The sequence below is a fragment of the Dermacentor albipictus genome, chromosome 6 (assembly GCF_038994185.2).
Source record: "Dermacentor albipictus isolate Rhodes 1998 colony chromosome 6, USDA_Dalb.pri_finalv2, whole genome shotgun sequence".
In the NCBI taxonomy this organism is placed as follows: domain Eukaryota; kingdom Metazoa; phylum Arthropoda; class Arachnida; order Ixodida; family Ixodidae; genus Dermacentor; species Dermacentor albipictus.
Genome location: NC_091826.1, coordinates 96,355,701 through 96,380,797, shown reverse-complemented (window position 1 = coordinate 96,380,797; position 25,097 = coordinate 96,355,701). Strand labels below are relative to the sequence as shown.

The 25,097-nt window shown below is 45.7% G+C and overlaps 1 long non-coding RNA gene across 1 annotated transcript; it reads left to right on the top strand.

Moving 5' to 3' along the window:
* Window positions 1-5,242: 5,242 nt before the first annotated feature.
* Window positions 5,243-24,754, top strand: LOC139046979 (uncharacterized). Its single transcript, XR_011507017.1, has 3 exons — window positions 5,243-5,449; window positions 5,644-5,806; window positions 24,588-24,754. It is a non-coding gene; the product is annotated as an uncharacterized lncRNA (long non-coding RNA).
* Window positions 24,755-25,097: the final 343 nt, after the last annotated feature.

Genomic DNA, 25,097 nt, shown 5'->3' with positions numbered 1-25,097 from the left:
CAAGCTCAAAGCATGCACAAAAACTTATGATTTCGTCGTCGCCACGGAGCCCCGAAAAGCACGTCCATTCGCCACAAAATCCAAACCAACCAAAGCCGGGTGAGTCCCGCGCCACCTGTCGGGGCAGCGCCGTACATTGCGGGGAGGGGGTCTTTTGCGTTTGCCACAAGATGGCTCTGCGTGATCGCCAAGCGCAGAAGAAATGTAGCGGAACGTACTTCGCTACTCGTTTAATTGCGAGTTCTGTAAATAACATGCTCATAATTCATTATGTACACCGCAGTATAACTTTCTACGGCCCGTTTCTAAGGCAACACCGCATTCACTAGAAGCGCTTTTGTCTCGCTTTGAACCATCGAAATCATGGCTGAGTTTTATGCAAGTATGGGAGCAGTTCAAATGTGATATTAAAATAGCCGCTATTGCTAGATCATGTGCACTCCGGCGAAAAGAAAAAACAACGAGCTAAAGAGCTGCAGAGTGCCCTAGATTTTATGCTAAGTACGGAGTGCTACGAGCCGGGATTGTTCACAAGGAAATTAAAGAGACTAAAACTAAGCTCGAGGCAATAGACGAAGAAAGGTACCGTGGCGCAGTGATAAGGGAGCGCAACGAGAAACTGTGGTCCGGAGAGACGCCTACCAAACGCGCGCTCAGTGATGAAAAAAGGCACGCTTTGTCGAAAGAGATAACGGAAATATGCTATCTAAACAAAATCACAAATCGAAGAGAAATAATCAAACAGGCATTCGTCGAACATTACACAGATATTTTCAGCCTTAATACTCCGGACACTGACTACTTCAGAACAGAATTCCTATCGCTGATGCCGAGATTAGAGGATGACCTTGTGCACGCTCTAGAAGCCAGTATTACGGCTGAGAAAATTGAATCAGCGATTCTGGAGCTTAGTTCACACAAGTCACCTGGGCCAGACGGTCTCGGTGCATCTCTATATAAAGCCTTTAGAACAGAAATGGCAGTCGCACTTGAAAGACTGATTAGCGAATTCTATGAAACGAAAACAAGTCCTCCATCCTTCCGAGCGTCCCACGTAGTAATAATTCCTAAAACGACTGATCCGATTAAGTTACAGTCTGTTGAATCATACCGTCCCATCAGTCTAACAAACGTGGACTATAAGATATTCATGAAGATTTTAGCTCGGCGCCTTCAAAGTGTTATTAAGTCACTCGTAGGGCCACATCAGACATGCGGCATAAAAGGCAGGTCAATCTTTACCAATGTTCACAAAGCTAGAACTGTCCTTGAATGCTGTGACGGAATGTATGGGCGCGTGGCCATGTTGCAATTAGAACTGCACAAGGCGTTCGATAAAGTCGTACACGAAGTTCTGTTCTTGATCCTAGACCATATCAATGTTGGAACTGTTATTACAGAAGGTGTTAAAATGATGTACAGTGGTTGTATAGCGAAGCTGATAATTAATAGGCAGTTAAGTCATGGTATTCCTGTGCTGTCGTCTGTGAGACAAGGCTGCCCTTTATCCCCCCTGCTTTTCGCTCTCTACCTCGAGCCCTTTTGTTTGCAGCTGCTGAAGAGCCCAAACATTCGGGGTTACACTTTTCATAAAACTGAAGTTCGAGTTTTAGCATATGCTGATGATGTAGCAGTGTTTTGTACGGACCATGACAGTGTTAAAGCAGTTGTACAAGAGGCTGTAAAATTTTGTACTGCAAGTGGAAGTGCTATTAACTGGAACAAGTGTCTTGGTTTTTGGCATGGGAATTGGCAATACAAGCCCGAGACTTTTTGTAACATGCAATGGGCGGTAACTCCAGGAACCTACCTAGGTGTCTCCCTCGAACATTATCGAGATAGCAAAGAGTATTGGAACAATGAAGTAGTGCGAATGAAAACCCAGACCGGCAAATGGGGAGGGCATAAATTTTCAATGTTTGCAAGAGCCACAGTGTGTAATTTGTTTTTGGTCGCGAAAATCTTTTATGTGATGCAAGCATTATGTCTGACGAGGATGTCTGTGCAAAAGCTACATAGAGTATTTGCGATGTTAATTTGGGCCTCAACATGGGAACGTACAAGTCGTAGTAATCTGTTCCATAGAGTGTTCAATGGGGGGCTGGGGTTGTCACATTTGTTCCTCAAACAGATTTTAAGCAGGTTTCTTTTTTTGCGAGATCAAAAGGATGCTTTTCTGAGAACAATGATTCAAGCTAGACTGCGTGATTCATTGCCTGATTATATAGTGTCGTCCATGTATACGGGGCCAATGCCTTTAAGTGCTTTTTTGCGTGAAGTGGTCGCGTCTTTCCGAATACTAAAAGCAAGATTTTCCAGTGAATATCTGGCCGTTGTTACTAGTAAGAAGTTGTACAAAGATCTTGTTGATGCATTCTTGCCTGTACCGTTGTATCGTACAGTATTTGTTTTAGGTTCAGAACGAGATGTTCTTAAGAGAGTTAAACGAATGCCGGTAAGAGCTTCTGTAAAATCTTTCTTTTTTCACCTACATACAGGCACTCTCCCAGTGAAACCGTGGCTGCAAAGCAAAGGCATTTTTGTACCTTGGTCTGTGAATTGCTTTATATGCAAAAAACCGGAGACGATTGAGCATATCTTTTTGGACTGTCATGACGCAGTGTTTTTGTGGGATATTCTAAAACGTAGCCTTAAAAAGGAATTGCCGTTAAGTGCTTTCGGAATACGCTTCCTGCCATGCGCGGAACCAGAGGGAGTGCCTGTCGATCTGTTAATGCTTTTGTGCATGCACAGTGTGTGGCGAACGCGTATGGATATTAGACATGAGCGCATTGTTCAGGCCCCAGCACATGAATATTTCATTGAAAGTGTGTTATATATACGCGAATTTTTCTGTGCACAGAGTGACCCTCCTGATTGGCTAAGTGCTTTGGACAAAGTGACTAGCCTACATCGTTCTTATCACACCACACTGATCCGGCATTGACTAGTTGTTTTTATGGACATGTAATACTCACATTGTACCTTCTTTTGCCAAGCCGGTAATAAAAAAAAAAAATCATGGCTGAGTGGCAGCGTCTCCATCTCACACTCTGGAGACCCTGGTTCGATTCCAATCCAGCCCATCTTGCAAGTTGTTTTTATGTATGAATTGCCTACCGGGACCTTTCGCTCACGGCCAACGCCGCCGCCGACACCGGCTTTTTTGCGACATGAGCTCCTTAGCGTTATCGCATTAAAAAGGAAAAAAATCTCTAAGAACTTTGTACTCAGTGAGTGGAAGGCGATGGTGCGCACATTACCCGTAAAACTTAGTGTGCATGCAAGGATGTCGGTAGTGAAAGTGTTGTGCGACTGCGCTTACGTCTGCATGTACTTTCTACTTAAATGTTGCAAGCCAAGGCATCGCTATCCTTTTTTGCCATGCGGTGCCCGACCGTCAAAAATGGTGAGGCCAATAAATAAAATCCAATGCAATCCGCATGGTACGAGTACAATGACGCATGCATTAGGCACAACTTTAGTCACCTCTAACTATGGAGCCACCGTGGCGTCTGGTAATATTGTTTAGCACCAAGTGACCTCCTTTGTACGTGTATGCGAAGTGTTTCGATGAAGGTAATACAGAAAAAAAGCTATCGGGGCGTACTGACCAAGGCCAAACATTACCTCGTTTTCGTTTCGAAGGCAGTAACGTACTTGTTTCATAAACCTGTCTGACTAATTTGACGTCAATCAAAGCATTCTTTATGCTTTTAAAGCCACATCTTTACTACCCACCCAGCGAGCCATTCCGGCTTGTCGCGCCGTATGCCTTATGCAGGCATCCGTATGCCGTATGCCATATGCCGTGGCCGACAAACGAGGTTGAGCCGCCGATGCCTAGCAATGCCGCAGCCGTCGCCGCTCGCTCCACCACATGTGCTCCGCTAGGGCAGAGGAAGAGGAGATGTGGCCTTGCGGGGTATATATATATATATATATATATATATATATATATATATATATATATATATATATATATAAATATGCGCTTCACCTCCGTGTATTTAGTCGTTATGGAGAACGCGAAAGAGACGCAACAGCGGCAGAATGAAGCGAGGAAGAGACAACGCGCTCAAGAGACGCCAGAAGAACGCGCCGCACGGCTCGAGAATCGTCGTAACGAAGATGCGGCTAGAAGAAGTCGTGCCACGTCCCGGCGTGACTCTTCAACTACGGAAGAGACCGCTTTGAGTTCTCGAGAGCGTCGGAATGAGACGCTGCGTAGACGTTACCTAGTCGTTACCTAACCTAGTCATTCGCTGAACAGTGTGTCTTGTTGTGTCTATACTATAGAGCTAAAGCAAACGCTTAAACACAAGCTAACACCACAAGCGTAGCCATGCAGCTCTTGCTTTCGCAATTCAACTAGGGTTAACCAGAGCTTAACCACAGGCAATGTTTTCACTTTTCGCACCGTCGGCCATTTATCGTACCAAGTTTCGGTCATGCCACCCAAGATAACGCAGCATTTTCGTGTAATGGAGCATATAATGCATTAAAAGAATGACGCGAAGTAGACGCATCGTCAACGCTCCAATCAGTGTGCTCGGCGAGAAAGCCAGGATGATGATGATGGATCTTGTCTGAAAGCAGACGATGTGCTTCGGTTGCCTTATTAGCTGGTGGTCTCCTCAATCAACGAAGACGCGTGACCTGTCCAGAACAGCGTTGTTTTCCTATTCGGGCATGCGCGCTTGTAAACTCGGATTCTAGCATTTTCTTGCACCAATTTAGAGGATAGTTCCAATTTAAAACTGCGAGAAAGTTGGTGCTCGTCAATGATGGTGATGGAATTGTGCGTTATTCTGAAAGCAACGCTGATGATGGTAGTGCTAAACATGATTTTCATAGTGATGATAGCAATGGCAATGAAGTTGGCTGTGATGATGATAGATTACAAAAGTTGGAAGTCGATTCATGCTGCCTGACTTCGGTCAAACGTCGCTGCTTCTGCGAGTTGGGGCCTCCTCATTAACCAAGTATAGCAAATACACCGTACTGTATTTTTCAACTCGGGCAGGGAGATGTCCTTCAACGAATTCCACTGGACGTCGAATCAGCTTCACACTTTTTATATATGCATTTATTTCTTTTTTCTCTTCAACGCTGATCACGCACCTGTTTGATTTCAGACATTTTGTTACATTTATATTGATATTTTGTCATACAACACGATTTGAATCTTGGCTTAGCGCCCGCAGTGGGTATGTGCCATTTTTAACACAATCATGAGCTTTTATTGCTGCACGAGGACCACGCGCCCGGTCGCATCGAACGTTCCGTGATTGTCGAAGAAGAAAGGCTCTTCAATCTGCCAGCGTTCTTTTTACTTCAGCGCTCCTCGTTTGGGCTCAGTATTACTCAATTTTTCCACTTCTCGTTTCTTGTTCGTCCTTCCCTTCATGAACTTCATTCTTCAGCTGGGCCTTTCTGCGGTAGCCAGGTTAGCCTGTGCTGCGTTTTCTTCATTGTTTCACGCGGGCGTCACCGCTCTTCACGGCTTGCGTTCCTTCAATTTTGAACTGGCGTTCGAGCTTTGTGCTATTTATAGTTATGTGTCTATGCTTTTTGCGTGGTGACCTCAACTGTATACCCGTGTCTATGCTTCCCAGTAATTAAAATGTCATTCTTACGCAGAACCTGAACAGGCCACAGCTGTAGGCTTACCTAGGCTGCCGCTACCTCCTCCGGTCGAACGCCAGCGAGGGTTGTCAATTCAACGGAGGCGGAATTCCGCACACTGCACCAGGCGACGCCAGCTTCTTAAGCATCTTCGAGTTACTTGCCTGTCCCGAAATCGGTGAGCCACTTTGCACCATCGATCTTCGTTCATGGGAAAACCCAGCTTGCTTGGTTGAAGGAACTCTACCGTACGTAAATATACAATTATAATAGCAGTCATAATAATAATAGTGATTGGAAATACCAGTGATAAAAGATAAATGTTCTTTATTATTACCCAGTAACTGGTACTTGTTCCGTGCGACCTCCACTGACAAACTTTCACAGTCTGTAAGGAAATGGTGTTTATTTGAAGAGAGTGAAATAAATTATTGCGATGTATTTCTTAATTTTTATTGTATCTAAACTGTACAAGAATTTTGAGAATGTAGGATTGTAGTAGTAGGCGCGCTGATTCTATGGCTGCTGATTTTGCTGATTCCTATTAGGTTCGTTAGTACAACGCTTGGAAACAAAGGGGATTTAGCAACATGCATGCCCTCTCCGTAGCGTGCGCGAAATGTATAGGTGCGTAAATACAATTTTGCGGAAGGATTTGATTAGATGCTTTCTGCATTTCAACTTACCTTCCCTGTATTGATTGAAAAAAGCATACTGCAGAATTAGAGGGCAAAGTGAAGGCAGACCGTGGTTATGAAGCATGTTTCCTGAAGAGGCCTGAGTAGATTACCAGCATCATTTCACACACTTTTTATTTACCATAGCGTGAACGCTTCTTGCCAATGGCATGACTAAAATATTGGCGAATTATCTCCACTGGAGTTTTATAGGTATGCGTGAGCGTTGTGCCACGTGGCCATCTCCACGCAGCTTGGTGTAATTATTATTATTATCTACGTTGATCCGACCGCAACAAACACTTATCAATCCTGATATGCCGTCATCTAACACTCTCGGACAAGTTCTGACCTTTATCAATGGTAATCGGTCCTTATCGACCTTGTCAGAATTGCTCTGCTCAATATATGAGCTTATTCGCTTTTTATCATCTAATCAATCTTCGTCGAATTATTATCAACCATGATATCCCCTAAAACTCATGTCACTCCTTATTCTTAGCAGTACATGGGCGGCTTATCTCTCAGTGTTGCGCGACGCGAAGTGCATGAGCCCTCAGAGATAAGTGGCATCTTGGCCGGTGAAGGAACGCCCCAACGGAATGCTCAAGGCGCTACCACCGAGACGCATGGAAGAAGTTGCGCGTTCGTCACTAAATTTCGCAAAGTCGGAATTTTTCTGATGTCCACAATGCTACAAGTCGGCTTTACATGTGGTCCATATAGATGGCTTTTCTTGCACCATCACGAAATCTTTCACCAAAGCCTTCCTAGAAAGTGGTCTCATTTGAAATTTGCCTTAACGCGTATTGCGTTAAGGCAAATTGCTGTTTCATTGCTGTTTGGTTGGCTCAGCCAATGCAAAGAAATGCGGAGCCGCAGCGTCACAAAACTCTCCAGTAGCTTTTTCATGACATTTGGATGTTCAGCGCATACAACCGATGGTGATCAAACATTTTGCTCAAGCAGGCTTCATAGTGTCTTGATTGGCTGTGTTAGACGGCAAGTGTTTTTTTCTTCGGAATTTTTTATGCGAAGCATATTACTAGAGCTCAACCCAGCTCCTCAGGCGCGGCGGTGTCGCCTTCAATGACCTTTGACCCCCTGCCATACCACGTGACACCATGACGTCACGAAAAAGGAGAAACGGGTCTCCAACTCGCGCCGTCGCTCGCGTAGTCGCGGCGGTATATAAGCAGCTGCGGTTGTTTCTAGGTGGCTTTGGCTCAACTCTCGCAAGATGGGCTGGGTGGGAATCGAACGAGGGTCTCCGGAGTGTGAGACGGAGACGCTACCACTGAGCCACGAGTACGATACTTCAAAGCGGTACAAAAGCGCCTCTAGTGAATGCGGTGTTGCCTTAGAAACGAGCTGTTTCTAAGGCTCAGGCGTGCGTCGCTTGCTCAGGCGCACATTTCATTGCCGAGCCGAACGCTGCGTTGCTCGACGCTCACCGCGTCCAATGCGGGGCGCGTAGTCGCTGCGCCGTAGCCCATTGTCTTACACTCCTTGGCGGATCGACGGGAACGCTGTCGCGTTCCACCCTTGAAGGCGATGCAGAGTAACGCATGAGTTGTTTCTTCGTCTAGCCGAACCAAATATAGCCAAGCAACAGCAGTTCACCAGGCTAAACAGTGGTTCAACAACTAAAATAAAGGCTAGTATGCTTCGCATCCTGGGCTTAACCTTAGCTAAGCCACAGCCATTTTTTTGAACACAGCTTCACTTAAAGACACGAATTTTAACACAACATGGCTTACGTGTACAAGGTTGTTGCTATCTTTCACGTATTCTCTCATGCTAACAAGAGCATGCTCCTTGGAAATGTCATCAGTTGTGAGGATTTCCAAACACGAAACACCAGCTTTTGGTGTCTTTACAAAATGACGAACCAAAAAGCCTGCCAATTTGGGCGCGACGTCGCTTTCAGCTTCACTCAAAGGTTCTAGTTCACCAATGCCATGGCTCGCTATTGGCTCTGCTATATCGCTTTGTACCTCCTTGGTTTCTTTAGCAAAGAAGTCTACCAAGTAGCTGCTATCGTCATTTTCATAGCTTGAATTATGTGAAACTTTCAGAAACTGGCTGACTGACACTAGTTTTAAAGAATCTTTAAAGTCTTATGCACTTGGCACCGGCGAAACCGTTCTTACTACTGTAAATAAGTTTTCTGGGCAGTCCTGTGCCATCCTTTCTGTAAAAAAAAAAAAAAAAACTTGTAGCCACATTCAAGCAGCAGGACAAAGTGCAGTTTCAGCACCAGTGTTGTTGCCAGTATTACGACCGCTTGACATAGCTTCCACACTTTCTTGACCCCAATTCCCAAACCATCCATTACTCTTAGTGTGAGTCGAAGCATTTCAATGGTTTCTTCATATTTACTCTTATTTGTAAAATTCAAACCGACAACTGGCTGGCGAGACGTCATCAGAGTGTACCTTTTAAATATGTGCTCGAAAAACCGGGCAGTAATTTCTGCTTCCAATGGCAGCTTTCCAGACTTGATAAAATATCTCATGGCTGATGGGGCTTCTCGGAAAAACTGGACTGCGATTCCTGTTTCATTTTTGTGAGAGGCCCATCCGACAGATACGCACTATTCAGATTTGGAACCACTCGCGGCTGTGCTCTGTCCAATTTCAAAACAGTTTCTAAACTTTCATAAAGGAGATATTTGTTCCAAGCTGCAGAGCTCGTGCATATTTTCTTGGGAGGACCACTCTTCTTCGCTGCTCTCCGTAGAAAACATCTGAGCATCTGGTTCGCCTGCAGAGTGAAGTGCTGATATGGTTTCTTTCCCCTGAATTTTAACACCAGCCAAGGGAAGACGAGATGCTGGGTTCTTTCGCTGCCTGAGTGCCACTGTGCAAGACCATAAAGCAAACTGTCAGATGCTAGATGCAACCCTTTAAATTTTTACAAAAAAGGGCCTCTGGCCCAAGCGCACCCACGCCTGAAGTCGAAGAGTGTAGGCAGAGCGCTTGATTTAGGAAGCCGACGACCATCTCGCCGCCTCCCCTCGAACTGGTCGTCATCAAAGTGAAGCTAAAAGAAAGTGTTTTGAATGTTTAATTCATGAGACTGTAGGTACGGAAGGATTGCACTTAGGATACGAGAGGCAAACTGCAACCCCTTTTTATCCCGCTTAGGTTTTCAAGTTGCCTAACTACACGATAAAATTAAATGTAAGCATGAAGGCCGCTTAAAGTGCGAATTCAATACAGAAATAAAAAGCAAGACACTTACCTCGCAAATTCTTGAATTGTCCGTGGGTTTCCAACAGTCGCGTGTCACTTCAATTTCACACTTTTTTCTGCTTTCCCAGTCACGGGGAAGCCGAAGGCACCTATGACCCCTCTCTGTTGCGCGAACAAAGGTATGCTGTAGCCTGGCTTGGCGGAGTTTGCTGCCTATCAAACTGTGACCCATGCTTCACTGTACATAGCGAAGCGCACAAGTCACCCCACCAAATATGACCGCGGCCTCGTGGAAACTGCAAACACTACACAACGCGACAACACGAGGCGCGCATACGTGCGTCCGTGTCAACCGTTCCGACACAATGTGGCAGTGGCGTGGCACGGGCCTAGTGAAAAGGTGTCACCACCCTGTACGGCGGGAGGTGGCGCTGACATCGAGGCACCCTATCGCATCGCGGTTCTACACTACGTTTCATACATGAGGTGCAACGCCGTGGAGGCTAGAGATACTTTTTTCAGAGGCTGCGTTCGCACTTGGAAATAGTTCGGTGATTCGTGACCCGATCTTAGTGAAAATTTTATTTCTATAAGCTCCGTTCTGAGTAAAAAAAAAAGGAAGTTACCCGTAGAAGCATTTCATGTACCTATATGGCAGCTAATACGTTGTTTTAAATCTATTTACTTTTCGTTATTTTTTTTATTGCCGCCCGTGCATTCTCCTCCCGCCTCACGTGCATGCTCGCACGAGCAAGCACCGCTGGCGCGCAGTGAAGCACAGAGGAAACGCGTAGACTGACATATTTTGGTGACCGCACTCTTTGCGTAGACTCCACAGCGTTGCACCTGATGTATAAAATGGAGTATACCAGAAAGCTCGCCTTCGTGCATAGCATTCGCCGTTCGCGTTTCCCGGCAAACATTACGGTTACATAAGCTGCAGATGCTGGGGAATGTGAGAAGCAGTCAGCGATCTTTGATGCTAGCGGAAGGGGGGGGGGGGGAGTTCCACTCCTAGAACCGAACCTTCACATTAAGAGGCTAACGCACTGCGTACTGCGCTACCAAGGCAGACGAAAGGTGAAGCTTAAGCGTCCTCAAAATTTTCGTACCGCCGGTGCAACATTTCGTATGGTTCAGATTATTCATTTCTGCAAGCGTGGCTCTTTAGCCCATGTTATTCCGCGTTCGGCTTTCGATGAGAGCGGACGTTTTATGGCTCGCCCTGTGTGCACCGAGTGCTGGCCGCGATGACAGTTCTCTTCTGCACCCTCGGATTACATTTTGCTGCCTATATTGTCTTCGAGCGAGACCATTCAGCTTTGCGTTTTTGCATGACGATCAGGCAAGATCATATCGGCTGGAAAATTTTCGAGAGCCATTGGAAGAAGCGGGCATCATCAAGAACTCCGCGGCTGCAGGAGGCTTCCAGATGAACCAAGTCTGACTGGTTAAGTTGCGCTGCAAGGCTAACGAGGATTCTGTAGTGAAAATGGGCGCATTTCAAGTCAAGGGCGGCTTCTGAGCTGTCATTGACCCCACCCAGCAGGGCGTCACTGTAAAAATTCACTGGGTCGACTTTGTTGTACAAGATGAGAGCTTCCGGAAAGCTTCCTTCAGGTTTCGAAAGACAACTGGTCCGTCGCTGGCTTTCAACATGCGACGTCTACGACGAGGGTGGTGCGAAGGAGACTTAAGAAGGACGTTTACCTTGATCAACTGCCTTTTCAAGTTTGGAGGTGGCACTGTCCTTCGAGTGACCCCGTGTCGGTCGCCGCTATGGTTGAGCTGCTGCAAGCAAAGGAACATACGACGGGACTGCCAGGCGCCACGCTGTCGGGTGTGCTGGTTGTTCGGACATGAAAGCAAAGACTGTGCGACGAGTTATTCCCTAGTAAGCAAAACGTTCCTTCCCACAGATGACGCCCCAAAGAACATAGTGGATGCGGAGGAAGCTGATAAGTCTACTCCGAACAGCAATACCAAGGAACGCGTTCCTTGTCATTCCAACCAAGGCGTTTCATGACGGACACCGAGAAAGCTGCACGGACAATGCCTGACAGCCAGGTCTTGAGGAAGGCAGCTGAGGAGCGTGCCGGAACAGGCTGTACGCCGGAGCCACCACTCTTAAGCCAAACAAGCGATGAGGAAGACATGACTGACAGTACAGAGGCCACTAGCGCAAAAGAGAAAGCAGACACTGCCGGGGTAGGAGCGGGGGGGGGGGGGGGAGAGCGGCACGCTTGAAGCGTCCCAGAACGAACATTCCGAAGTTGACGGAGGACAGCACTGAAAACAAGATTAAACGCCTGAAGCGTCAGTGGCATCGCTTTGCTTTCACCAAGCGTGAAAAATTATGACTCCGAAATCACGTTGGCATCATCGTCGCCGCTTTGGAGTCAGGTTAGGGACAAATAACCCTCCGGTCTTATCACTGAAGGGTAGAGGCATGGTAAGTGCTTTACTGCTGGCTCTCGCTTAAAATAAGTATGACTGCACCATTATACTTGCGCTATTACGCGTAGAACCGTTGAATGTACGGGGTCTAGCGTCAAGTCGCAAGCAATATTAGGTCAAAATTCAAGAGACCTAGACGTCCTTGAGGTTCAGGAGACTAGGTTAGCTAAGAAGAGACGGCCTACAGCGTTGTCGCATGATTTTCTTTACGGTACAATGCGTGATCCATGCTGTGGGAACATCCGCCACGTGTTTGTTGTTTTGTTAAAAAATTCTGTATGGATTGTCCTGTAAAACGATTTATTCAGCCTTTACACGGAAATCTTGCCTGTTAAGAGGAAGCTTTAGCTCAGGTGCTTCTATCTAAATACATCTAAAAGAGAATTCGTTTTTCTCGGCAACCAATCCACCAAATTTGGCGAGGCTTCTTGAATTTAAAAAAAAAACTTAAAATCTTGTGACATTTGGTATCGATTCTTTATTGAGGTTGTCAATCGTCTACAAAAATTGACAAAATTTGTAACTATTCAGAATACGAAACAATCAAGTTTACAACTCAGTCTCTCAGCAATGAATAATGATACCACAATTATGTAAATTGCATATAATGGTACATCGAAAGCAGACAAATTGACATGTTACAAATAAACCTCGAAAAATTTAAGAATATGAAAATACTGCTTTTTCAGAACCCTTGTAGACAAAGTGAGAAATTTACGTCAAATAGAAAGTGACAAATATAATTTGTTTTTTTTTTCAGAAATCTACTGGGGGCCGTTCGCAGAACCGCGACAGCTGTTCTGTATGCAGATCTATTGTAAACTTCCTGCTTCTATCATTTTCTTGAACTTTCCGATTTTTGAAAATCTGTTTAACGGAATTCTGGCCCTATAATCGAAATTCTGCTTCCAAAATTCACTAGAATTTAAATTTATATCTCAAATTCAACAACTTTTATTAAAATCGATGCAGAGGTCATCAAAGAAAAACGTTTTTGCGTTTTACATGTATTTGAATAGGCCTTGTCAGAGTTGGGCCCGAGCTAAAGCTTCCTCTTGAAGGGCGGTTCGAAAAAAGAAGCTTATATGTGCCTTGGGAAAGCGGGCGGTTTCTCGTGAAAGAAAGTTTAAACTATTCATCGTGGTTTCATTGATTGTGTTAATACCATAATCATTCTGGATATGTTACAGAAAATTTTAAAGAACGAGCTACCCCTCAAACTACACGGCATTTGTTTTTTAGCGCCTGAACCCGATTTTCAACCGATAGACGTTATCGTCTGAATGAATATATGGGGATGGATATATTATATATACATGGGGGTGTATATAATATATATGGGGATGGATATGGATATATACATGAATATATTATGGGGGTGGTTGTGGAAGTACGTGATGTGTACAAGACGATTGACTGCGATGAATTTGATGTCTATGTTCGATACTTTACCATATATAAAAAAGTGTGATCTGTGATCACAAACACGTATGCAGGCTTGTAGCGAAGCTGGAAATAAGGGGAAAAATGGTTTAACCCATTGGGTAAGACACTCGGCTGCTGAGCGTTAGGTATTCGGTTGGAAACTAACCACAGCCAACGTGTGCTTAGTTTTTTACGCATTGATTTCTTTATAACGATTTGCCCTACATAACGGACAGAAGGACGGAGAGGTTTCCCCGGGGGTGGGCGCATAAATGCTTATGCCCTTTAAACAAATTTTGCAGTTTCTTTCAAAAAGCGATGCATCGATTGCGATAGTAAATTAATGAGCTAGTATACGAAGTAAAGATGGTTGTTTTATCGGCACCATAAACTTGAAAACTTAGGCACACTAACTAAATTAACAAGCATGGTGTCACCCGCGCACAAGCCAATATGGAAACATTTCACTTGCTAACCGCGGAAACTCGCAGTAAGAACACTGACATGGTGAAACGCGGCAGCAGCAGCAGCGAGCGAAATGACATTCGTGCTTTCTATCGCTTCATCGCAAAATGAGCGCCGAGAACACAGAGCACGCAGAAAGCTCCGAGCCTCTGACGCGTCTAGACTGGGCCCCCAACGCAAATTGCTCTCAGCATACCTCCACGCTACCGTGCGCAGCCGCCACATGCGTGGTTGGTGCCGGAATAGAGCGTCGCCCCGCATCCCTGCCTTACCCCGTGTGCCTCGCAACTTTGGGTGCCTTGCGCACGACGAAAGACGGCACGCTTCCTCCTCGCTTTCGTCTTTTTCGCGCGGGCGACATTGAGCTGCGATCTTTGTCTCCCCTTGCACGCCATCACTCGCACATACAGGGTGGAACATCACGGCGACAGCGACGCCCAAACCAACGCCGACGGCGGAAGTGCGCTTGGAATGTCCATATTATTGCTATTCCAGTAAAAATCCATGCAATAACTCCTCTGGGAGTTCTGTAAGCATGCGGAAGCATTGTGCCATTTGCTCATCTCCACGTAACCCTGTGCCATAGTATGTCGGGTTATGTTAAGAAACTTGATTCATCCAGTACAAACGACAGCGCTGCGACGACACGAACTGGTTCGGAGGGCGGCGCAAGTTTCATTGATAACGCGAGCATACTACTGCAGATGGCAGCGACAAGTGCGCTGATTATGTTCCAATCATCCTAAGCAATTATTAATTTTTAGCGCCTTGCGCATCCGTGTTGAACAATTATGAACTGTGTTGGCGGCTGCGTATGGCATTCACGCACGGACCGTATTTCGAAAGCGATGTGCGGTGCGGACCGAGTGCTCACTGCTGATGGCTCCGCGCACTGTTCTCGCCGCTTCGCGATGGAGAGACGCGCGCGCTCAAGTCTTGATAGCAATATGCGAAAGGGGCAGGGCTGCATGTGCTGCGACCTTCGTGGTCACTGTGTCCTCGCCACTTCTTTAGCGTTGAAGCGACATGCAGCACGAAGGTGAAGTCGCTCGCTGCGGTTGTGTGTATATTGAAATCTATCGTCTTACGGGACGGACGGTTTTCACGCTGGGTAAGCAAAGAAATACTTACGCATTTAAACAGAAAATTCTATCCTGATTGTACTTCGGGAAATTCAAGAGACAGAATTTCGTGCAGCGAGAAAACGCTATATATGTTGAGTTGGTCATGAAGAGCTGTTGAAATGTGCTGTTGGTAAAGGGTCCCTGAAACGATTTGCGTCTTACTCCTAGATACAGGGGGTATCGCTCAAGTAATGTTTTCTCACAAAACTCTTTTGTCAACACACTCTATTAACACAGGTACGAGTGGTCAAACATTACGCTCACTTCAAACTGTGGCGTGTCCCCTCCGCTTTTACGCATTGCGGCTATCGCTATATCTCGTCTCCTTCAAGCGGCGAGCCAAACTTTGACTTCTTCAGGCTGATCTGAAGCGACTGTGGTCCCGCGTATCTTTCTTACGCAAAGTCATCGCCAAGCCTGAGCTCCATGGAGGGAAGTTGCATGCGCGTGGCACATGCAGTCGCGGGCGTTCGCAGTATCGTTGTGAGCCTATATAGCAATGCACAAACTACAAAGTAGCGCTTTTTCGGTATGATTTAGGTTTGAAAATCGCATAATTTCAAAATATCTAACACTTACGCCTACGAATATTTCTTTAATGTGCTTGTAGGTTTCCTTGTAGCCTTTAGGGGAAAAAGAAGGCAGTGCCGCTAACTTGTAGATGTATGAAAATGGGTCCCCTTCCGGGAACAAGGTTGCATGCGAAGATTGGGATCTTTGGCTCTTCGTGGTCGTAATGCCTTGGCTTCGCGTTGCCTCACGCGAGGTAGCACGTCGACGACGAGCCCTTTCTCGAGCGAGTTCCCGGCAACGTTTGTGAAATGCCACCTGCATTTCGGCCGAACGCACGGCGCGCGCCCCGCTCCCACTGCCGTTCCTTAATCGCCACCTACTCTTCGGGTGAATGGACCAAACACAGGTGAATGAACCAAACCGGGCTTGAACTGGCGGGAAACGTCGAGCGCAAGGCGACCGAACACGCCACCATACACTTTCCCTCATCTACAGAGATGGACGCCTCTGATAAGCTGGCGCCTTGCGCTGAGTCTACTTCATGCATGTAAAACTCCGCATTAAAGGGCGCGTATGATGAATCAAGAGTGGCTGAGTTGCTCAGCGTGGTGGTCTCGCATCCCGTATGTCGGTGACTCCAATGCGCAGCACGAAAAGAAATCCTTATTTTCGCCTGGCTTGGGGTTTTTCATGCGCAACACCGAGAGAGAGAAAGAACTTTATTCGCCACTGCAGGGTTGGAAGTGAGGGCAGATAGGCCTAGTGAGGCCCCAAGGGAGGGGGGGGGGGGCGACGTCTTGGGCCCACGAGACGAGTGCCAGTTGTGTTTTCTTCTCTGGTCTTGTCAGCAGCTGGTCCCAACCCTCCTCGGAGGGAGCTGGCAGTAATGATTGTGCGGGAGGGTTACCCTCGCATCTCAACAGAATGTGAACCCGAGTGGCGAACAATCCGTGGTCAGGCTTTGTACAGATGGGGTCGTAATCCCCGCCAGTTATTAAATAAAGCCTAGAATAACTGAGAACTGAATCGGTCTGGAGTCTAAGAAGCACAGTGGCTTGAGCTCGGTCGAGGTCCGGGTGTGGAGGTGGGTGCATGCATCTCGTCTCCTTGTAGAAGTTAGTGATTTCAGCATAGGATTTTGGGGCTCTATGCGAAAGCATCTGGATTCGAGCGGCCGGGTGCCCGGTTGGTTAGGTCTCGGGGTAAACGGTCGACCCCTTCGTTCCCAGAGTTCCCCGCGTGAGCAGGTACCCACACTTAGCATACAGTTCTGTCGAGAGCGCAACCGCAGAGGATGTGTGCGGCTGGGAGACAAAGTGTGTTTTTCGAGAAATTTTGGATGGCTTGTTTAGAATCACTGCGAATGGTGTGTGTTCGGGGATCCGCGATGGCTAGCACGATCGCGACCTCTTCGGCAGCGGTGAAGGAGTGTGCGCACACGGTAACGGCGCTGATCAGAGTGGTGGTTGGCGTCGCTACAGAGGCTACGTATGTGTTACAGCCGCATTTCACCGCGTTCACGTGCGTCTTGTGGTTTCAGCTCACGGCGCCTATCGTGGAGGCCGGGTAGCGTATTCTTGGCCATTGGTTTGATGACGAGTTGGCTGCAGACTTAGCGGAGGGGCTTAGCGGAAAGAAGAGAACTAGGAGTCGGATTCCTGATTAATAATATAGCTGGTAACATACAGGAATTCTATAGCATTACCGAGAGGGTGGCAGGTCTTGTTGTGAAACTTAATAAGAGGTACAAAATGAAGATTGTACAGGTCTACGCCCCTACATCCAGTCATGATGACCAGGAAGTCGAAAGCTTTTATGAAGACGTGGAATCGGCGATGAGTAGGTAGAGTGAAAACTAAATACACCATACTAATGGGCGACTTTAATGCCAAGGTAGGCAAGAAGCAGGCTGGAGACAAGGCAGTGGGGGAATATGGCATAGGGACTAGGAATAGCAGCGGAGAGTTACTAGTAGAGTTTGCGGAACATAATGATATGAGGTTCATGAATACATTCTTCCGCAAGCGGGATAGCCGAAAGTGGACGCGGAGGAGCCCGAACAGCGAGACTAGAAATGAAGTAGACTTCTACTCTGCGCCTAACCTAACCCTGGCATCATACAAGATGTGGACGTGCTCAGCAAGGTGCGCTGCAGTGACCATAGGTCGGTAATAACTCGAGTTAGCCTAGACCTGAGGAGGGAACGGAAGAAACTGGCACATAAGAAGCCGATCAATGAGTTAGCGGTAAGAGGGAAAATAGAGGAATTCCAGATCAAGCTACAGAAGAGATACTCGGCTTTAACTTAGGAAGAGGACCTTAGTGTTGAAGCAATGAACGACAATCTTGTGGGCATCATTACGGAGTGTGCAATGGAAGTCGGTGGTACCTCCGTTAGGCAGGATACCAGCAAACTATCGCAGGAGACGAAAGATCTGATCAAGAAACGTCAATGTATGAAAGCCTCTAACACTACAGCTAGAATAGAACTGACAGATCTTTCGAAGTTAATCAAAAACGTAAGACAGCTGACATAAGGAAGTATAATATGGATAGAATTGAACATGCTCTCAGGAACGGAGGAAGCCTAAAAACAGTGAACAAGAAACTAGGAATTGACAAGAATCAGATGTATGCGTTAAGAGACAAAGCCGGCAGTATCATTACTAATATGGATGAGATAGTTCAAGTGGCTGAGGAGTTCTATAGAGATTTATACAGTACCAGTGGCAACCACGATGTTTATGGAAGAGAAAATAGTCTAGAGGAATTTGACATCGCAAAGGTAACGCCGGAAGAAGTAAAGAAAGCCTTAGGAGATATGCAAAGGGGGAAGGCAGCTGGGGAGGATCAGGTAACAGCAGATTTGTTGAAGGATGGTGGGCAGATCGTTCTAGAGAAACTGGCCATCCTGTATACGCAATGCCTCATGACCTCGAGCGTACCGGAATCTTGGAAGAACGCTAACATAATCCTAATTCATAAGAAAGGGGACGCCAAAGACTTGAAAAATTATAGACCGAGCAGCTTACTGTCCGTTGCCTACAAACTATTTACTAAGGTAATCGCAAATAGAATCAGGAACACCTTAGACTTCTGTCAAGCAAAGGACCAGGCAGGATTTCGTAAAGGCTAATCAACAATAAATCATATCCACACTATCAATCAGGTGATAGAGAAATGTGCGGAATATAACCAACCCTTATATATATAGCTTTCATTGATTACGAGAAAGCGTTTGATTCTGTCGAAACCCCAGCAGTCATGGAGGCATTACGGAATCAGGGTGTAGACGAGCCGTATGTAAACATTCTGAAAGATATCTATAGCGGCTCCACAGCCACCTTAGTCCTCCATAAAGAAAGCAACAAAATCCCAATAAAGAAAGGCGTCAGACAGGGAGATACGATCTCTCCAATGCTATTCACAGCGTGTTTACAGGAGGTATTCAGAGACCTGGATTGGGAAGAATTGGGGATAAAAGTTAATGGAGAATACCTTAGTAACTTGCGATTCGCTGATGATATTGCCTTTATTAGTAACTCAGGGGACCAATTGCAATGCATGCTCACTGACCTGGAGAGGCAAAGCAGAAGAGTGGGTCTAAAAATTAATCTGCAGAAAACTGCAGTAATGTTTAACAGTCTCGGAAGAGAACAGCAATTTAGAATAGGCAGCGAGGCACTGGAAGTAGCAAGGGAATACATCTACTTAGGGCAGGTAGTGACGGCAGATCCGGATCATGAGACGGAAATTATCAGAAGAATAAGAATGGGTTGGGGTGCGTTTGGCAGGCATTCTCAGATCATGAACAGCAGGTTGCCATTATCCCTCAAGAGGAAAGTGTATAATAGCTGTGTCTTACCAGTACTCACCTACGGGGCAGAAACCTGGAGGCTTACGAAAAGGGTTCTACTCAAATTGAGGAGGACGCAACGAGCTATGGAAAGCAGAATGATAGGTGTAACGTTAAGGGATAAGAAAAGAGCAGATTGGGTGAGGGAACGAGCGCGAGTTAATGACATCTTAGTTGAAATCAAGAAAAAGAAACGGGCATGGGCAGGACATGTAATGAGGAGGGAGGATAACCGATTGTCATTAAGGGTTACGGACTCGATGCCAAGGGAAGGGAAACGTAGCAGGGGGCGGCAGAAAGTTAGGTGGGCGGATGAGATTAAGAAGTTCGCAGGGACGGCATGGCCACAATTAGTACATGACGGGGTTGTTGGAGAAGTATGTGAGAGGCCTTTGCCCTGCAGTGGGCGTAACCAGGCTGACGATGAAGATGATGGCTGCAGACTTCAGTTGGGAGGAGACCAGTGGGGTGGATGTCACTTGTAGGGTGGATGTTAAGACGGTTAAGAAATTAACCACCGTGTTTGGTGCGAGAAAGTGGGTATATGTTTGCACTCTTGTGTTCCTCAATCACCTCTATTGATGGTCTTCCATAATCCAAGCTGACTCAAACGCTGTCTGCTGGCAGACTGGCGCAGTCCCATTGCTCCGTTGTATGCCGAGCGGATGCTATTTACGGCCTCTTCGTCTTTGCGGCTGAGGTGGTAATAAGGGTATGTGTAGACAATGCTACTAAAGAGGCAGGCTTCTCTGAGGCGTTAGACGTCGGTCTCCCGCATTACCCTGCGGCGAGTGGCGATGCGGTGGACTAGGCCGTTGATTTGGTGGGCTGTGGTTTGGGCAACATCTTTTGCATCCGCGATGTGGCGGCAGCGCGTTCCAGATCCCATAGAACTTCATATCAACCAATTTTTACTTTCCATTAAGCCAATAAAATATGTTTTGTGTCGCATAGTTTCCTGTAGGCACATGTTCTAGATTTTTTCACATATAAGGAACGCGCGCCATGGCGTCGAACTCATATATGGGCTCTTGTTGCACTTAATACAATTCATTTGTCCAGCACTCCAATTCCCCAATAAAACTGGTGCCAGCTGAAGGGTCCTATAAATATATAGGCTATTATAACGTGTTCTTGCGGAGCGCATAACCGTAAGTCTTCCGGGAACTCTATTTGTAAGAATGAAAATGGTCTGATGCTTGAAACGAAGAATCGACGGAACAAGTGTCGTCTTACTTGGTGAACGCGGGCTATGCGCAATCGTTTCGATGCTGCAAACGTGCACAGCGAGCACTGCTGCTTCGAAGCGGAGACCAAAAAGGCGCGAACGCGTCGATTCTCTTCTGCATCGCCAGGCGCCTTCCTTTTGTGTCGCTCGCTTACCTCGCACCGACAAACATACTTTTGCCGATTTCACAGATCCGACATCTACGCCTGCGCATAAAAACACATCCATTAGGAACGAAACCCACTTTCTGTGCGGGAGGCGGCAAAGATACTGCTACGCCAAAGTGTAACTGAGGTGGTTGCCTTCTGACGGACGCTCTCCCTCTTTGTAACGCACGTTCAATTTCCTTGGCAACGCTTTCTCTTTTTCGTATCTCTGCTTGACAGTATACCTTGCGGCGGTCATTCTGGACAAATTCTACACAAATGTGCGCTCCCTGCCGAATGCAGAACCTACGGGCACCTCTGAAAGCCCCTGTCATCAAAACTGCGGGCGACCGCTGTTGACCAAGGATGTTGGCTTTGACACTGGCCTGTTGCGCTCGCGACTTCTACTACGTGTAGTCAATGCCGTTTACTCCCTGCGTACATCTGCAGTGCAAGACGAACGTAGTGCTGGTATTATTCATGTTCCTAACACTAAATGAGACACCGTTGCTACTATCTTAAATGAGAAAACCTCGGCATCTCATCAGCTGCAATTGCCTGAGCGGTAGTAGGCCATTGGTGTGAGAACGTATTTTTTAAGAGAACACAAATTACTATGCATACGTTTGGTATTAAATATAAGTTTAATGCAGGGACATGATTCAAGCATTCGCGAGGACGCAACGTGGGTAGCCTGGCGGATAGCTCATCGCACCGACGTCATCGGCGCCCCTACGGAGCTGGATAGGGGAGGGGGCGGCTGAATATTCATGGAAGTGGTGCCACCACAGTCGGCAGTGATGTACATTTTTAAAACCTTGCAATAATTGGCATCCTTTCCGCTGAGCGCTTGGATGTGACAATTGCAAGAACGGCCTAACCTACTTACGTTGTGTGTTTGTACGAAAATGTCATCATTATTTTAGGGTGCTTTAGGCAAAGTGATAAACATTAATAACATGCACATAAACTGGATGATTCCTTATTTTAACTTTCTGGTTATAGTGTTTTCTGTAACAGCACCAAATCTTTAAAGAATAAAGAATAACTTGAGGCAGATTGCTACATTCTAACCCTTGAACTACGTTCCTCGATGAAGTAAGACTTACTTCCAGGAGAAATAAAATACGTAATTCTCTAATTACAAGATATCGAAAGCTAGGTTCATTAGTAAGCAATTTATAGAACATATTGCAGCCTACTAGTTGTAGTTGGTTCGTAAGGCATATTGCCTTAGAGCAAATTATGAGGCTGGCACCGGATGCGAGATATGCGCCGTCAAACTTGGGTAAAAATGCACTGTGGTTCCAATTACTTCTTTGAGAATACAGTATGTTATACATTGAAGCACAAAAGTGATGGAACTTCGATGTATTTCGTCGCACACTTGGAAAATTATTACCTTGAAAATGGTGCGATCCTGAGAATTCGATCCAAGAGGATACGCCTTGCGGGCTTACCGGCTACAATTCGTAAACTAAAATATGTGCACTGTAGCAATTACCCAAAGCGTCAAACGCTGCGTACAGCGCTTAGGCGCCCATATCTTCAAAGTGATCTGCAACGTGGAAAATGTTCGCGAGTGCTGGCAGCGTCTTATGTGCTATCCTCGCGACGCTTAGTTCGCGTGGAATCAGAACGCAGCATGAAGGTCAATTCCCTCGCTGCTCCAGCCGCGTCGAACAGCCAGTGTGTTGTCTTGTGGTGCACTTGTAGATGCGGTATTTGCTGACGGCGCCGAGCAGTGTTTGTGTCCTTGCCGAAAGCAAGCAAAACCGTGCCATTACTTGACAGACTTGGTTTAACCGTGTTGGACCACGGGAAATATTTGGTGTTAGACGCCAGATATGTGTGCATAGGTGCCCCAGATTGGGTATGAATGCTTCGCTTTAAAAAATAACTCTCTTCATGAAACCTGAACACATATTCTAAAGGTATAAGTACCCCTGAAGCATAGCGATCTGTTATTAGAGTAGCGCAATATATATTCAAAGCGGTACTTTATTCTCACTTAATCTCTCAGGACGAACATGTTCCACTACGATTTAGGATGTGGCTAAAGGAAACATAGTTATCATCTTTGGAGCAGATAAATATAAACAAAACGTCGAATTACGTGTTGGATAAGATGAAAGTAAAGAAAATATTCCGGATAGTGGTTAAATGTAAAACACCGTTTTAAAGCTTCGCAAGAGGTTCTCTTTTCAAATTTTCCATGTACGCTAGATTTGCACATTTCTGATGTTTAGTCCACGATCCGAAAAAAGCATTTTTAGTTCGAAATACTGTCGACATCAACATTATAAGGCACTTCTGATGGCTACCATAATATGTATTTCGAGCTGCTTGCTGTTTTAAGCCGTGTAAAGAGAATTAACGCAATTACAATCCTTCTAAGACAACAGGCATTACTTTTACCAGCAAAGCAGTAAGTTTCTTTGTCTTTTGAATTCTGTTGCGTATTCAAGGGAGTAGAGGGAATATGTTTGGTATACATTTTAAAAAAACCTGAAAGTTTTCTCATTGCACAAAAATTCTGTTCTCCGACACATCTCATCAAGTTGCATAAAACCATTACAGTCATTAATAGGAATTCACTTCTGTGGTCGGGAGAGATTCAAGAGCGGCTTCATAAAATGTCCTTCAGGGCATCCCATCATTACTCTATTACCATCGGCGCTGGACCTTGTTCTAGAAATTGCTGCCAATTTTTTGTACACCTCCCGTTTCAGCCCAAACTCCTGCTTCATATCCTCACCTGCCTCTAACTGCCCTGTGAGAGTACACCTTTCCACGTTCCTTACTGCCACAACCAACACTTATTTGTGCATATAACACACTCTTTATTGCACGTATTTTCTGGATTTTATTATTGTTTAAGTTATTTTCATTCTTTTATTCGTAGCTTCATATATTTTGTATCTTAGTGACATCCCCACCCCCCTCTCTTCCAACTGGTTGTCATTTTCGGCTTTGGTTTGTCAAGTTGGCATGCGTTTGAATAAGAAAAACTGCCCTTTCGCACAAATTTTCAAATTGATGTTTCTATTCTTACGGTATTGCTAGTCATTTTGACTTCTGTGTCTTTTGTTCTCTCGCAAATTTTCTACTTAATTTTCGCTAATGTATTTTTGCATTTAGAAATAAGGGTTGTTTTTGCACACGTCAAATAAAGATTTCACTTTCAATATTGCCTCGAAGGCTGTTCTTGTTTTTGGTGCTTGTTTTCATGCCATGATAATGGATGATCATTCATAGAAATCCCTTCTGCTTTTATCGCGCAGACTGCCCACGTGTTCTCTAACTTTTTGCGCTCACGTAGCACCTTCAATTTTATTTTTCAACTCCGCGAAGTTACAAGACGATGTTGGTAAGATTCAAGCAGTTCTAGTTGGCCGGATTGGAGCTTGTAAACTACAGGTAGGCGCATTGTTGATTCATTCAATGTAGCGACGTTCACGGTGATCACCACGCTGCCTACAGTCAAGTTTGTTTTTCAGTGGAAAACACAAAATTCGTAAAACAAATCGTTGGTGCCGGATACCAAGCGTCAGCATTGCGGCAATTGACGGTATTCTTACAATTTCCTTATTAAATAACATTTTCGCAAAATTTTTACGTCTCGAACTAGCGCAATTTTGTCGAGCTTATACATTCTCGGATTCTGTTTTGCGGCCTAATAATCATTTTGAGTTATTTTTTGTCCTACCTGCGCCAAGAGCTAACAGTTACTTTATCTCAACAGTCATTACGGATAAAACTGCAGCTGTGGGATTAGCGCGCAGCAGATGGGGCTTAAGGATAACGGTGAAAACTGTTGGTAAACACATGGTGAAATGATTTTTTTTGTCTTTTATTGATTCCGTTACAGAGGGAGCCCATTGTCATGTTCGGGGGTCAACTTCTCGCATTGGCCTTCTTTCGTCTCGTCTGCCTCACGAATGGGCTTAGAGTGGACGGCGCTGATGGAGGATACATCGATCTACTAGTCTCCATCCACCAAGAAACCAGTGCAAATGAAGTGATTGTCGACAACCTAAAGGCATGTGCGAGATTTCATGCTTTATTTTATGCTACCCGTAAAAGTATGTTGTTAGATGCGGTACACAACAACCGTCGGATCTCAGATGACCAATAGCATTGATTTCTTTTGTTACAACCTCGGTACTGGTGTGACCTTTAAGTATAATTCTAATGGGACAGCTGTCACCTATCATGTTATGTTACCTAATCGTTCTTTTTTCTGTTTGCTGTGACAGGTTAGATATCTAGACATTCTAGTAAAGCATGTCCTATTGTCCCCCTAACCTTAACGCCGCAAGCACATGCTTCTTCTTCGTTGGCGTACCTCGCTTTCTAACTACGTTTGCTAAGGCGTCCT